Source organism: Thermobia domestica, chromosome 3 (assembly GCF_964235325.1).
Source record: "Thermobia domestica chromosome 3, izTheDome1.hap1.1, whole genome shotgun sequence".
Taxonomy (NCBI): domain Eukaryota; kingdom Metazoa; phylum Arthropoda; class Insecta; order Zygentoma; family Lepismatidae; genus Thermobia; species Thermobia domestica.
In genome coordinates, this window is record NC_137456.1 from 263,396,068 (window position 1) to 263,408,810 (window position 12,743).

The 12,743-nt window shown below is 32.7% G+C and overlaps 1 protein-coding gene across 2 annotated transcripts in view; it reads right to left on the reverse strand.

Annotated features, from left to right (window-relative positions):
- LOC145681633 (uncharacterized) overlaps window positions 1-12,743 on the reverse strand; it is a 374,326-nt gene that overhangs the window by 307,113 nt on the left and 54,470 nt on the right. The gene's annotated exons all lie outside the window — the stretch shown is intronic.

The window sequence follows — 12,743 nt, forward strand, 5'->3', positions numbered from 1 at the left end:
TACTCTCAAGGGACGGTGGAAAGATATTATTGTTTCAAATGTACATGCTCCAATTGAAGTTAAGGGTGACGGTATAAAAGATAGTTTTTACGAAGAAGTGAAACGGATATTTGACCACCTCCCGCGATACCATATGAACATTTTTATCTACCCCGCTGATATATAATAATTTGTATTGTAATTTTCAGCAATTTTTTGGTGTTTTTGCTGTCTAAAATTTTCTGAAAATATTTGGTAACTCAAAAATACATTGTGATCAAATTTGAATTGAAAATCTATGGACTCTTTTATATTAACGATATAATAAATTATATCGTAATGTTAGGGAGCTTTTGAAGATTTACGGGCTTGAAACTTTCTGGAAAAACATCAGAGACCTAAGAAATATGTACTACATTATGTTCGAATTTTAACTAAAAACCTGTTGTGCTTCTTTATCTCCTCTGTCCATATATGTTAAATTCTATCAAAATGTTGGGTACCTTTGTGCGGTTTCCGAGTCTAAAACTCTGAAAACACTATCTTAGACCACAGAAACACTCCGTGATTCAACTAGAACCGAAAATGGGTTACCTCTTATATCTACTTTCTCAATTGCAGTTACATTTCATCGTAATTTTGATCAAATCATTGAGGATTATGCTCTCTGACTTTTCTGGCAAACAGTATTTTGGAACTCAAGAATATGGTGTGATCAAATTTGAACTAATATTCTTCTTGTGCTTTTATCCATCTTAAATATGTAGTGTGTATTCTATCGTAATTATGGGGACCGCGGTGGCTCAGTGGTAGAGCGTTCACCTCTGGTGCTTTGGGTCCCGGGTTCGATCCCAGCCCGCGCCAAGTGAACTTTGTTGTGGACAAACACCGTGTGCGTAGGTTTTCTCGGGGTTCTCCCGTTTCCTCCAACTTACTTCATTCTACCATTTTATTCATTACTCATCATCACCGTCTCCTCTATAATAACCGGCATAAACGAAAACAAACCAATTTTACGGTCATAAAAGAAATGAATACATATCAGGCAAATCCTGGATTGGATTGTCAATTATAACAACACCACTTTAGGGCATTGGAAAAAAAAATCAATTCAAACATGCACAACAAATTTATCAAAAGATTTCAGATTCTTGTTTAGTGGCTAATCGAAATGAAATGAGACTCAACGTCGTTAACTTAAATTGAATGAAGGAAAAAAATAAGATCAGAATTGCATATGCTTAACTCTATGAGCAGTATTCGAAATTATGAAATCAAATTTATCGTGATTGTTTATTTGTGCCAATCAGTCAAGAGTTACATTGTAACAAGTATCAGGAGAAACAGAATAACGTTTGTTAAATATTTGCCTACATCGCAGTATGTTCAAACCACTTACGATATTATGTTATTACATTGACTCAATATAAATATTGTATCAATTCTCAAATTTTAATATCTTTCATGATACATATTCAGTTCGTGATCACTCAAGAACTAACGGTCCATAGGCTCTAGTTACTCATTTCACAAAATGGCATTATTATTACTAAAATTATTACTAAGTAGACGTTCATTATTTATAACCCTGTCATTAATTTAAATGATGCGACAACATAAGCCCTACATGACTGCTACTACATTCTCATTGTACTTTAGGACAAGTAAGTAGCATATATCAACCGTATATAATACATCTACAAAAAAATCTACTATGAATGAGATGAGATATTTACAAATGAGAAAAAAAATGTTCTACTTCTACTTCTCTACGCCAGGGTTTACATATCTTATGAGAGATTAGAACGTCATTATCAACAATATAAATTTCAAATTGTGTTTAAGAACGACAAATTGAATAACCGTAAGTGAGTATATGTTTATAAATAAAGTCGAACATCAGTTAGCTATATTAACTTCCGATGAGGTAAATATGTACTAAATTTTACAACGCGTTAATGGCACCTTTAAACTAAATATGTTCCCAAAACAGAGTCTTGCACGAAAGCATATTTGAATAATAAATAAAAAAAACTACAACTTGAGGTTAGCTGAAATCTGCACAGACCGGGTATGCACTCGCATATCATGAGACAACATCAATGGAAAGCGGCACATTTACTAAAATTTCCTAACTTACCAAAAACCCTTTGACATTTTAAATACAAGTTACATAGACGAAATCACGTTCAGAATGTAATTTCCTAACCTATATAAAGCCCTAACGTACGCAATTGAAATACATATTTTCCAAAATATATCACGGGACAACACAAAAGGACATTATTAGCAGTAAGCGCACAAGTTCAATTTACCTAACCTAAGCAAGCAATTGAAATATGTATTTCCAAAATATATCGCGAGTCAACACAAAAGTACATTATTTAAAAGTAAGCACACAAGTTCAATTTACCTAACCTAAGCAAGCAATTGAAATATATATTTTCCAAAATATATCATGAGACAAAACAAAAGGGCATTATTTAACAGTAAGCACACAATCAGATTTCCTAACCTAACAATCAAGGTAGATGTATATTATGGGACACGTTCAATTTAAATCTTACCTAACTTGAGCAACCTAAACACATTATTTAATGGGGCACACGTTCAAAATGACATCTTAGAGTGAAAATCTTACTTAATCAAACAATTAAAAGAAATATCTCACAGGGAAAATATTAGAGACACATTAATATCAAGCGGTGCGCTCAAAGTAAAGTTCACCAACAATTTTTCAATTATACGTATCAAACATCAAATTTAGCGAGTTTATCACATATGCTTGTAACATCTTGTTATGAGTGGAAAAACGTGATGAGCTGTCTAAACGCGTAACGCCCTTCGTTTTAACTACACATGTTTATTTCGAAGCACTCCATTTGGTAAATTCGTGATTCTGTTTATAATCGAAACAAGAAGAAAACAAAATAAAATGGATGGATATTACAAAGTTAGTGGAGGTTCCTACAAAATAGTCCTCTCGGTCCTTGTCACCTGGATCTCTGGCTTCACAGGATAGACTAGATTGTCAAACCTGTTTATTTACACGTCGAAACTGATCTCCTCGGGTATTAGTCCCACGTCCTATTAAATATGGGACATTGGTTCTATTAGCCGACGAAATGAACTTCAACCACTATACTTCCTGCCATTACTTTATATCACTCGTAATGGCGGAAGTAATACTCGATGGCTTTTAGCCAAAACTTGTTTTGATGAATTTTACTTCGGTCAGACTCCTCAGTGTTTCCTTTCTTCCAAAATAACTCAGGTTATCCCAATTAACAATTTATACTAGGTTGACTTCCAAAATTTTATACTTTTGATTACGAAATTTCTAAGTTTTGAGGAGCCGACCTAAGCCATCGTCTTTATATACTGTAAAACGGCGTTTCACTGCGTCATCATACTCGTGTCAACAGACCTTAATAATAGCGGTTTTAATATCGCATAGAAGACTACGAACAAAAACAAATTTATATTCCTTCTGTTACTATACAAAACCCTAGTCAAATAAGCAGTTGTTTTACCTATTAAATGACATCTCCTGATTATTGGAACTAATCATGTATTAAATTTTTATACTCACCTAGTCATTTCTTGGAACTATTTACTATCGCTATAGTAACCACCGTTCCCGCTGTGTGAGGGAATCGCCATTTGCAATCTAGATACCCGTATAGCGATTCAAACGCCCTCTTGTAGTGATAACTAGAATGAGTAACAAATGAACGCCAGAAGGATTAACAAATGAACGACGTGTACTAACACAACTATATAACAGCCGCAACTGTATTTTAAATCATACATTCCGAAGTTGAGGGAAATATTTCTATCAGGTAAAGTAAAAATATAAATTAACGCGAAACAGTTGTAGATAAACACTTTGAAATTTTCGAAGTAAGATTATTGATATGTTTTGCATATCTCATATAAAATTAATCACATTTATGCCATTTATTTTATTGACAACGGAAACAAATTAACATTAGAACGAATCTTTGAAAGCACTAGGGTGCAGTATTACAATACAGGAACCAACTTTAACGCAACATAAACAACCGGTAAACATTACAATACGGGAGCCAACCTAAACAGAATGTAAAGAGCCGTTAAACGGTTGGTTACATTTTCCCCGCGGCTTTAAGAAAAAAAATGAACTACTTAAAACATTTCAACAACTTATTTTTTGTTTTCTTTTCTTTTTTTCACATATGACTATTTAAAGTCTTTTAATAATTCTTCTCTCTTTTCTGGAGAGCAATTGAACAATTTTACATTTGATAAATTTTGAGTCGGCACTTCTCTCCCTTCCAAATCTTTTAAAGAAACGGAGTTGTGATGTACTTTCGTCACAACAAAAGGCCCTGTCAATACAGGCATGTACTTATGTGTGACCTTCTTAAATGCGTCAGATTGAAAATGGGTTTTTACCATAACCAAATCCATTTCCTTAATTTCAATCACATTATTTTGCGACTTTCGTTTCCGTTTTGATAACAAACGGGGTTCCACCTGAATATGCCGTTTAGAGTTTTCTACTGTTTTCAATTCAGAAGGCCATGGAAATTTTTCTCTAAATCTATCAGCAGCCGAGAAAGAAATGAACACCTCAGCAGGCGTACATCCAATGATACTATTATATGAATAGTTTAGTAGATCTTGTGCCTCCTTTAGCACTGCTTTCCACTTAGTGTGGTTAGGGCTGCACAATAATCGAATAATTCGATTGAGTTCTCGATGCGAACGTTCCACTATGCCATTCCCTGACGGGTTGTATGGCTAGACCAAAATGTGTTGAATTTGGTGATCATTGCAGTAAGTCTTCCACGTGTTCGAAAGGAACTATGGGCCCTGATCGGATATGATAAAATTCGGATAAGGGAAGAGGTAGAAATATTCCTTTTCTAGCGCACGAACAATCTCAGCAGTTGTTGCAATCCTTAAAGGTAAATAGCACAGAAATCTTGAATAGACATCAACAATTGAAAGGATATAATAGAACCCATAACTACATGGCAATTTCCCCACGAGATCAATGCATAATTTGGTATGTGGCTTATCTGCCTCAATATGCAGATCCTCACGAGCGATGATTCTGTTGGAGAACTTCGTTCGGGCACACAATTCACAATTATTGATAAAATTTTGGAACGTACGTTTTTGTCCTTTCCAGAAAAACAATTCTTGAACTAATTTCAAACATTTACTAACACCAAGATGCCCCGTTTCATGAACTTTCTTAATCTTTCTCTCAATCAATGACTTTGGGATTACTAGCAGGCAACGTTTCGCTTTTAAATTTTGAATATAGATCAAATTATTTATTAGACGAATTCGAGAGTCGACAGTGTCTGACATTTTCGCTTTTAATTCATTACAGCACTTATCACCCGCTTGCATTTGCATCAACTCATTTACAGTGAACCACGTACTTTCATCATAACAAATAAAATTAACATGATATTCTTCAGGTTCGGCAGGGAGTTCCGGAGTATTGCGACTCAATATGTCGGCTATTTTATTGTCCACTCCCTTAATGTGCTCGAACCGAAGATCGAACCTCTGTAACTTTAACAAAATTTTTGTGGTTCGGGGATCTAAGTTCTGTAAGGTAAAAGCGTATGTCACTGCGCTGTTGTCACTATGGACCGTAACTTTCCTACCTAAAATATAATACGAGAAATGCTCGCACAGAAACAGTACCGCAAGCAACTCCAATTGAAAAATCGAGTAAGAAACTTCATACAGTTTTAATTTTCTGCTCGCATATCCGATAACCAGAAGTTCTCCAGTATCATCATACTGAGCCAGATAGCCAGCTAGATTTTCTAATGACGCGTCTGAGAATAAGTGAAACTGTTGGTCGAAATTAGGTTGACTGAGCGCTGGAGGCTCACTCAACAATTCTCTCAATTGTTGAAATCTATTCGACAATTCCTCAGTTAGACAATATTTCTTGTCTTTCTTTAACAAATCGAAAAATTGCGCTGTTAGCGCGGCGAACTGAGGAATGAATTTTCTTCTCCAAGGAAGAATTCCTAAGGACCGAAGTTTCTTCTTAGTTTTCGGTATCGGAAAGTATTTTATCGCTTTCTTTTGCTTGGGATTCAGCTTTAATTCCTTCCCATTCACAATGTGTCCCAAAAATAAAATTTCAGACTTGACGAATTGACATTTCTTAAAATTTAGTGCAAAATTTCCAAAGGTTAGAATTTCAAAGAGTTGTTCCAAATGAATAAAATGTTCGTTATAGGTAGAACTAAAGCACATCAAATCGTCAAGATACACTACAACGAATTTTCTAGTATCTAATCCAAAATACGAATTCATCACATTTTGGAAGATACTAGGACTCGACTTTAAACCCATTGGTAGGACACATAATACATACTGTCGGCCTAAATATATAAAACTTGTGGATGCGAAGGAATCAGAGTGCAGTCTAATAAGTAGTTAGGGTTGGTTACTTCTAGCGCATTTCCCCCTACTAATATTTTTAACCAGCGCAGAAGGAACCAACTAATTATTCAAAGTTACATGGCGCAAAGTATTCCCATAACTACAATGCTAAAGTGAGATTGAATATGTTTTTATGACATTTAAAATCATAAAAACTTACATCTAAAACTTTTAACTTATAGTGCTGTCTTTAATTTAACAGATACTTTTTGTTTGATTAAAATCGATTCACAAATGCCCGAGTAATAAGAAGATGAACTTTAGACTGTATATAAGTATTGAATAAATGCACAACCAAACAGTATATATATATATTTTCATTCATCTAACTCACTAATACACACACACAGACACACACAATCCAGTTTGCTTGTTGAGAATAAAAAAATAAGTTGAACTAAAGCCAAGGTTGTCTACTTCCATTGTATATGAGAATGATTCCACATGCAAGTTGCGTACGTGACTTCCACATGAACATTGCTGTAGTAGAAGTCACAAGTTGCATCCCCCTCAGGCAGTCATACATGTTTTTTCTTTTCTTTCTTTTTAGTAGTCAAGCAGTATATGGAAGTGTAGTAATAACAATACCAATCCTGTCACGTTATTCCGTCACGTTATCTAGTTACAATTTTCTCTCTCTTCACATTCGAAAAAGTTTTAAACTTCTTAGTTGTAACGTGATGATTTTTGCCTTCACGTGACAAACTGGGTTGGAAACTAACATTTTTAACATGTTTTTTCCAGAATTGTTAAAATTATGAATTAAGCTCTGAAACTATTACAAATGAACTAGTACTTAAATAAGGTAAATATGATAATTTTTTGGAAACGATAACCAACATTGACATCAATGGCGGCTCATGAGGGAAAATATTTCCCGATCGTTATAACTTCGTTGTTCATTAACCGTTTTTCAAAATTCAACCGACAATCGATAAAAAAAATTGCTATTTTTTTGATTGTATTGCGGGTTGCATAACTCTAAAGATACTATTTCGAATTTGTTATAACTTCGTCAAATATTAACCGATTTTCAAAATTCAAACGGCAATCAATAGAGAATTAAATTGACTATCTATTGAATGTCTTATAAATTGCATGACCCTAAGGATATAATTACAAAAACTCATATAAATCCCTTATTTATACATATATCTTTAAAATTCAAATTGACATTGTGTTCTATAGTTCCAAAGGTCTTAGTTTTTATAGTCTTAATACTATAAAACACTTCTACGCTTAAAATTAGAAGTTCGGATATTGATAATGGACACTTATACACTTAAAACATACTTAAAATAACAAGTTTTATTTTTTTGATTCATTTCTAAAGTAAAACTGATGTATTTTATAACCATTATCTAAATCTTTCAAACCTTCATACTTAACAAACAGCTTATACTTTTTCAAATCTTTTTATACTTGCTCAGTTTCGTCATTATATCTTTCTGGTAATAACGTTTTATATTTCTCATCTATATGTACTAAAACTCTTTGACCATAACGCTGTGTTTGAATCAATTTCCATAATGTTATCTCGTACGCTTTACCTTTTTCTAACTCATCTATGCGAAGGAATCTCAATCTTTTAACGTCATTTTTTTATTCAAATAAGTAGCCATGCTTATTTATTATAAGGAAAATGCTCATTTTATGAGAAATTCATAAAACCGATTCTCACTTACATACAGAAAATTTACATACAGAACTCAACAGTTGGATAATTATTTTTTAAACCAGTGTATTTGATTTTTATTCCATCTTTAACAATCCCATCAATCATTTTATCTGTTAAGTGTTTTGTAAATCTAGATGGAAGAAAGACCTTAAACTCCTCACGCTCAACTAAAATGCTCTTTCCAAACTTAGTTTTAATCTTTTCCATTTTCACAATCTTAAATTCTGTATTTAATTCTAATTCTCTTAATCCAATAACTTGTTTTTGTTCAAGATTTTGAAGTTTATTTAAAAGCTCAATAAGACTCGACATCGTATTTATTATATAGAAATTCAATGAACAATCTTCAATTTTTATCTTCACCAAAATATTTTAATCATTTTTGTCAATTTCGTTTATGGAAAATTCTCATAAATAACACAAAAATACATTTAACTATCTAAAACTCTTCTACTACTTTCTCATTCTTGGGATCATATGTGAAGTTCTTTTGTCCAATTAAAATCGCATACCATATGGTATCAGCAGCCACAGCTTCTGCAAAGTCTACTGCAATCTTTATGTTTGTTCTCTCATTTACCGATACACTCTTCCTCTTACTACAATTAATCACATACATTGGTCTGTCATCTATAAACTCTTTAGGGTCATAGTATATTTCAGTGTTACCACATGTTATTCTCTTAAATGCAGTATAGTCTTCGCACATCCTAAAATAATCCTTGTTAGCAATATCTAAGTTTCTTGATTCTTTTGGAAATACCTCATTCCTTCCATTCTTAAGATAGATATTCTTTACCTTACAATGATCAAACTTACTTGCATCTGATGTTTGTTTGCCATTTCTATCAGTTTGGAACATTACAACTACGAAATCAGGCATATCAAATTGTCTAGAATTAAATTGAGTAGTAACATCAAATTCCAAGAAAGAACCTACAACATTCTTTTGAACACATTGATAAGTATGGAATGAGAACATGATTTTAGGTTCTTTAAGAATATTCAACTTTAACTTGTTTTCATAATTAGATTCGTATTCAACAATAGGCATTCTTATCTCCATACTTTTTATTGTTATTTTCCCATCATGAGGAGCTGCTGCACCTGCTCCTGATCCAGTCCATTTGTACAAGTCATCGTTATTGTTGTTAGCTTTTGTAAATGTTATTCGCAATCCACCTTTCCACATAACCTCTTTATAATCACTTAAGAAGCCTGGAATTAATCTTAATGGGTACAAAACACTAAAGTCCTTTCTTAGACCAAGTTTATCATCTGTTTCAAATCCTGCTTGTTTTAAATATTCAACTTCTGGTTTGGAAATCTTTAATGTTCCGACAGCTGTAGATGTTATTCCAGGTAGTTCAATCTTATCTATAACAACACCATGCTTTCTAACCTCAATTTGAGAAAAAAAGAATGGGAAGAAGTTATCCAGAAGTTTTATAGTATCATTTGCACCAAATGTTCCTCCAACTGATGCACCAACAACTTCAAAAGTCATATGACAATCTGCTTTGTGTGGATGTACGAACCCATCCCCCACATCGAAATCGAACTCAATATCTTTCTTAGCTTCATTCAAATTATTAAATGTTCTTGTGTTAGCCTTAAAGCTCTGTAACTCGTAACTCGCAACACTATCCATTTATTATAAAGAAAATCTTGAAACAACGCTTTTATGGGATATACCCATAAAAGATTCATGCATAATAACAATTAAAAACTTATAATCCCATCCCAACTTAACCTTAGCATTCATAGCAGTACCAACCCAAAAAGCAGCTAATCGTTCACCAATTGGCGCATCACTACTAAATGCTCTTTTCCATGCTTTACTTTCTAGTTCCTTATCTGCAATATGTCTTGACTCTGTATCTTTATTGTCTCTGTAGTATATATCATGTTCTTTACAAGCCTCATCTAATGGGTTAATACCTTCATCACTTCTTTCTAACCTTTCTTGAAGCTTAGTTCCCGGACCGCAAAATCTAAAACCCGGAATATGTAATTCAAATGGGAGTTTATTAATCAAATGATTTACTAATTTTTTCCCAAGCTTCTCATCATTCCACAATCGTGGTGGTAATGTATTTAAGATCTCAATCAAATAACCTATACCTTTTGGATCATTAGGAATAAACTGTGAAAGCTTATTATTAATCATACTCACTATACCTGCTTTCTCATTATAAAAGTTATCATTTCCAGCCTTTCCTTCTTCATCTATAACAATTAGCCTATCTATAAGCTTTCTCACGTCATCCATCCATATATATTCTTTAGGTATCTCTGTATATTGTTTAATTCCTTCACCAGTCCTTTTAGGAGTTGGAGGTAAAGATGGTTTAATATAATTATCCCAAATAGGCTTGATAATATTAATGTACTTAGAACCTCTACTAGATGCTACTTTTTTATCTCGATTATATTTTTGGAAGGCAGAATCTGATTCTTTTATTATTTCCTTGTACTGTTCAAATTCATCATCATCATAATCTTCAATGGTTTAGTTAGTATTCGTCGTTAACAATTCCCATAGACCTTCTGTTCCTTTATAAGTTTTACCATTAATTATCAAATCATCACCATTCACTTTAACTTCCAATTTCCTATCTTATTTATTATTTTGCCATCTTCTTCTACAGTTCTTATTCCAAACACAGTATCATTTCTTTTACTACAGTATTTCGTTGCAATCTTACCAAATGACTGTGCTGTTGTTAAAGGTTCTACTCCTTCCACTTTGTCTTTAATTTGTTTTCTCATTTGTTTTATTTCTCCCGATATAGGTGTATCACTACTACTTAGAGAACTATCATAACTTATCTTTTTAGGTGTTTCTAGTAGACTAGGATCTATTGAAGCCGTCTTATGTACAACTGGAACAAGTTCAGTTATTAGATTTTTATTTTGTTCTGCTACTTCTTTGATCTCACACCCCAAGTTTTGAATAGCATCAATTACAGTTTGCTCTTGTGTTTTAAATTTATCGTATATACCTGCTCTTTCTTTCTTCCAAGATTTGAAGCCCTTTATCAAGAACTCCTTTAACTTCTTATTGATATTCTTATTAATTTCTTTCTCATCCATTTATTATATAGAAAACGAACAAACGTTAATAAACGTTAATAAACGTCAATAAACGTCAATAAACGTCAATTGTTAAAACGTAAAACGTGAATAAACATCAAACGTTTAAGAAGTGTTTTATCTTGTTCCTATACTTACCATTGTTTACCTTCCTTGCCATATCAATTACTATAAAACCATAATCTTCTTGCCAACATTTTGAACATATTTCTTTAAATTTATCATAAGACATATCTCCCCCAACAAACTCATTATACACATGTTTAAGATTAGTATCATCTTGTCTGAATATGCATACGAAGTTAACGTTATCACTTATAAGCTGTTTAGGTACTTTTCAATAAGTTTGTGCAAGATAGAAACAGTCTAAATGTCTATGCCTACCTCTTGTAAAGTAATTTCTAACAGTATCTTGATTCTCTAAAATGTAATCATCAAACACAACGACAGAGTATTTTTCACATTCATCAATAGGTACAATAGAATCATTACCGCTTATGAACGTTGCTATTTGTTTATTGAACTTTAGTTCTGCTTTTTCAAATCGATCTTTTAACTGCTCATACTTTGGCTGATTCATGCTTTTAGAATATATGTAGAAGTAATTATTGTTTAACCAACCTGGCTGTAACAAGAATTAAATAACCAAAAAGTTTTACCACACCCAGACGGACCCACGATAAGGCATCGAATATCATCAGGTATGAGGTCTCCATTTCTTTTCTTAACTGTTGTTTCTTTTATTATCTCTTGTACATCTCAATTAATAGTTTTCTTACTCATTTATTATAGAGAAAATCGTCTCTTTTATGATCTTATATCTTTAAGTTGTTCTCTGATCTTAAGCAACGTATCTTTTATATATTCGCTATCCATTTCACCATTTAGTGTTATTATCATCTCTAACTGTTCTTTAAATGAGTTAATACACGTGACAATGGTTTTATATTCGTCTTTTCTTTTGCTTATGTTTAACTTAGAAGACAAACCTTTTATTATAGCTCTTCCAGTTGCAAGAGACGTTGTTAATATCGAGTAAATTGTTACAGGTATAAAAATATTAATAAACCCAGTTGTTGCAGAAAGAATAACTGATAACGTGATCAAAGTGTAGTATGCATATTTAACAATTCGTAGTTTTCTCTTTTTCTTCTTTAAACTGTATTCTAACTTTTGAATGACATCTTCTATTAACTTTATTATTTTCTCTCTTGGAATATCTCTAAGTAAATCAAACTCATTCATTTATTATATAATAAATGGCTAAGGTATTTAAGCTAACGAGTGATACTTCTGTTTTAAAGAAGAAACTCCATTACGAATTAGACAACAGGAGCAACTATTTAAGTATAGGACTAGTTGGGTTTTACAGTACATATCTAACTCCAAACATAACAACAGAAAAAAAACAGTTTCTCATATGGTGATAGACAAGTTTTTATACCAGAAGGGCAATACAGCTTAAACAGTCTTACTGAATATTTAAAATCTCAATCCATCAACATAACATTATCAGATCATTTAA